The sequence below is a fragment of the Lactuca serriola genome, chromosome 6 (assembly GCF_051521515.1).
Source record: "Lactuca serriola cultivar US96UC23 chromosome 6, Lser_US96UC23_V15, whole genome shotgun sequence".
Lineage (NCBI taxonomy): Eukaryota > Viridiplantae > Streptophyta > Magnoliopsida > Asterales > Asteraceae > Lactuca > Lactuca serriola.
Genome location: NC_136413.1, coordinates 87,189,221 through 87,193,772, shown reverse-complemented (window position 1 = coordinate 87,193,772; position 4,552 = coordinate 87,189,221). Strand labels below are relative to the sequence as shown.

Sequence of the window (4,552 nt, the reverse complement as noted above, 5' to 3'; positions counted from 1 at the left end):
TTATTATTGAATTTATTTTTGCTTAATTCTGATTGGTTGTTAGAGGCATACAATACTTGTTGAAAACATTTGAACGTAGCTCTCTCTCTCTCTCTCTCTCTCTCTTATATATATATATATATATATATATATATATATATATATATATATATATATATATAAGGGTCTTATCAATTTAGAAAACGACTGTTGACTTAGTGGTAACCACTAAGTTTGGTGGTGGTCTTGAGTTTAAACCCGTAACTCTCCCAATCTATTATATTTTGAAACAATATTTATTTGAAAATTAAACAAAATATTTTGGATATCACATATTCGAAATATGGGTAAATTTAGAAAAATGACAATGTAAATCCGAACCCTAAATATGGTATCCGATTTTCAGATATGGAGTATAGAAGAAAAGAAACAAGTTATTTAGGTTAGGCTTCTTTGGGTATTAATTACATCAAGTATTCACACGATTAAGTTTTTTATTTAATCATTTTACAAATTAATTTAAGTGCATGGTGTGTCAAAATTGTTATACATTATGTACTTATAATGTCACACTTATATGCTATGTCACAGAATGGCATGTCTCTTAAGCAAGATGAAGTTGTTCGTCCGACTGACAGCTTTCATCCTAGCGTTTGGGGGGACCAGTTTCTAATTTATGAAGAGGTGCGTAATGTATTACAAACATTTTTTTTGTATGTGCATGTTTATTACAATATAATTAATGGTCATTCATGATTAAATGTAGCAAGCCGATGAAGATGACATAAATCGAATAATCCATGATTTGAAAGAAGAAGTGAAAAAAGATATTTTGGCAGCTTTATATGTTCCAATGGAACATACAAAACTCTTAAAACTAATCGACACAATCCAACGTCTTGGAATAGCCTACTATTTCGACGAAGAGATTAAGCAAGCCTTGCGACATATCTTTGAGAAATATGGTGATAACTGGAGTGGTGATAGCTCTTTCATTTGGTTTCGACTCATGCAACAACAAGGCTTCTATGTCTCATGTGGTTAGTTTGCATTATAAAAACCATATTATCTATGAACAAGTACTTAATCTACATATATATAATTACGACGGTAATTAAAATTATTGTCTCTCTTAAGGAATATTAACCCAAACTACAAAGCATATATCGTTGGCTTTACAAGACAATTTTCCCCCATAGATAACTTAGTTCGATCAAGACTCTAGATAATAATAACGTTCATCAAATTAACTCTCCATAAACATGAAGTTTGCTTAAAAGTGAAAGGAGGAAAGGAAAACGTGACCAAAGATGATAATCACTATGTCCTTATTGACCCAAAAAACCCTTTAGGTAGTGATCGATTTTTGCGGTTTTCATCGAATAGAACAGCTAATTTTCAACAAAAGTCGTACCCAACGTATCATCGCGCGATGTCGGATGATTAATGGAGTACACATGGGACTCGTTCCTTTCTATCTACCAACCATGTGGGACAACAAGTTAAGCAACCCTTGTTGATAAATATTAGTTTAACATGCATATGCTGAACATGTTAATCTGATATATAGTCGAATCTAACAATCTTTTACATTAACCATAAACAGATATTTTCGGTAACTACAAAGAAAAGAATGGAGCTTTTAAGGAATCGTTGACCAATGACATTCATGAGATGCTTGAGTTACATGAGGCAACATATATGAGGGTGAAAGGAGAAGTTGTACTAGACGAAGCTCTTCTTTTCACAAAAACTCATCTTGAAAAACTAGCAAAGGATCCTGTTCGGTGTGACTCTACTCTTTCTATACACATACAGGAGACACTAAAACATCCCATACAGAGAAGGTTGCCAAGACTTCAGGCGTTACACTACATTCCTTTCTACCAAAAACAAGCTTATTGTAATGATTCTTTACTTCAACTTTCAAAGTTAGGGTTCAATCTACTTCAATCACTTCACAAGAAAGAGCTTAGTGAAGTTTCCAGGTACACACCTCTTTCTTCTCTAGTTTCATATATCAATGTATCAATATTTTAGTCTTCTCCATGTGTGTTAATCAATATTATTGTACAGGTGGTGGAAAGGTTTCGATGTCCCGAACAAGATACCTTATACACGGGACTGATTGGTTGAATTGTACTTTTGTGCAATAGGTGTATACCCTGAACCACAATATTCATGTGCTAGAATTTTCTTAACAAAATTGTTTGCAATGTCAACGATGATTGATGATACTTATGATGCTTATGGTATTTTTGAAGAGCTTGAGATATTTACTGAAGCAGTTCAAAGGTATATGTACACGAAAGATGAACTTAAATAAGCACATTTAAGTCCTTAATTATGCCGAATAACTTGACCAAATTAACCAAAAAATTTGTAAAATAACTATAGGTGGTCGACTACTTACTTACATGTGCTTCCAAACTACATGAAACCAATATACCAAGGACTTATAGATGTTTACAAAGAAATGGAAGAAATCATGGCAAATGAGGGGAATGTATATCGTGTCAACTATGCCAAAGAGTTTGTAAGTTTCAACATCTGTCATTTCTTATAATCTTTTTAGTTAAGATAATCTTAGATGTAGGTAACTGATGCCTACAGATGAAAGAGTTTATTAAAAGCTACATGACAGAAGCAAAGTGGGTTAACGAGGGTTATATACCAACCATGGAGGAGAACATGTCATATAGATTAACAAGTTGTGGCTATAGCATGCTTACCGCAACATCTTTTGTTGGCATGGGGGATATTGTCTCTGATGAGTCGTTCAAATGGGTTCTCTCGGATCCTCCTATTGTCAAAGCTGCATGTGTAATTTTTAGACTAAAAAATGACATTGCCTCTCACAAGGTACATCTCTATTTTTATTCACATTGTTGTACCACGAGATTAACATCCTTATTCAATAGTGAAAATACCCAATTGTTTTTATTTAAACTTGTGTAGTTTTGGAGACTAATTAATTTCGTTAATAAAAATACAGCAAGAGCAAGAAAGAAAACATGTCGCATCTCTTGTTGAAAGTTACATGAAGCAATATGATGCCACAGAAGAGTATGTCCACGACTTATTGTATAAGCGAGTCGAAGATGCATGGAAAGATATATCCCTTGAGGCCCTCATATGTAAAAATGTTCCAATGCCTCTACTGACGCATGTAATCAACTTAGCACGGGTGGTAGATGTATTATACGAAAAAAAAACCATTTCACAAATGTGGGAGAAGAACTGATAGAAATTATCAAATCTCTATTTATTCATGATATGAGTATGTAACTTATGGTTCTCCGACCTAGATGCACCCCACAGTTTTTTATCCGTTATTTCAATTTTTAAATATGGTTATATAAAATAGTAAGTTATTTGGTATTGTATTACGTACCATGTGTTGAGAGAAAAACTTAGAGACACACTTGAACAAAAGTTAGAATAAATATATTGTGGAATAGTTAATATTGAAGGATCTAAAAGCTCAACAATAATATTTAGAGTTAGATAGTTAGACAGTTAGTTGTGGAAAAATAAAGAGATGGAAATGACAACAAATGTTATATCAAGTAAACACATAAGTTGATTCATAACGAGAAATGCATTCAAACCAAGTTAATAAGTGAGATCAAACTTAGTGATTAAGTCACAAAAGACTTGCTCCGAAGAGAGATTGTAATATGTTATGTGAAAGTAAGAAATATGAGTAAGAGAGATGAAAATATAACTTCAACGAAGTATATTCGGAATATGAGAGATGCGTGTTTTGGATACAAGAGAATGAGCTCTATTTATAGAGACTCATGAAGTTCACTAGATTACATCTCTAAGACTAGCAATACAAGGCATACTAGACAATAGAGAGTATTAAATTAAAAGACAAGTAAAGTAATCTAGTAAAGAGACTGCGGTTGGTAGAGGCTGCGGTTGCGATTGTTGATGAGGAAACTCGACTGCAGGTGTTTGTCGGCTGTGGTAGCTGAAGTTTAAGAGGGTCACTTTTTTATGCTTTAACGATTTCCCCCTAAGTAACCTCTTCAACTTTTGTTTATCTATCAAGTTTGTGAAACTTGATCAGGATCCACCAAAACTTCCCGATGTTTTCCAACCAGGTGATTCTCCTTAAGATCTCGAACTTGACTTCTGCAGTAGTGTGCTTCGATTTTTCAACTACGGTTCGACATATGTCAAGTTGCTTCCTGGTGAGGCGGTGCATGACAGTCATAGGAATGAAGTATTTTACATTTTCTATTTTCCTTTTGAAAATGACTCCGAGATCAGGGAAGTTGGTAGCACCTAAGGATCTTTCTTCATAGCCTTCGGTAGGCATTGGTGCGGGGTCAAGAGGTGGCAGATCGAATTTCTTAGCAATGGTGGGGTAGATGTCCGCGTAAATTTTGGCAAAATCACAGATCATTTCCTTCAAGAAAGTGTTAGCCCTTTCAATTGCAATCTTCAACTTCGGGTGCTTCTCTGACTTGTTCTGAGACACCTTTGCAATGAGAAAGACCTCTTCTGGGTTCATACAAGGGAAGTCGGCCTGGGTGCGGACATAATCATGTTCCCTTATAGT

At 34.4% G+C, this 4,552-nt stretch overlaps 1 pseudogene; it reads left to right on the top strand.

Moving 5' to 3' along the window:
- The first annotated feature begins 576 nt into the window (after positions 1 to 576).
- LOC145058011 (E-beta-caryophyllene synthase-like) lies at positions 577 to 3,267 on the top strand (annotated as a pseudogene).
- The last annotated feature ends 1,285 nt before the right edge of the window (positions 3,268 to 4,552 follow it).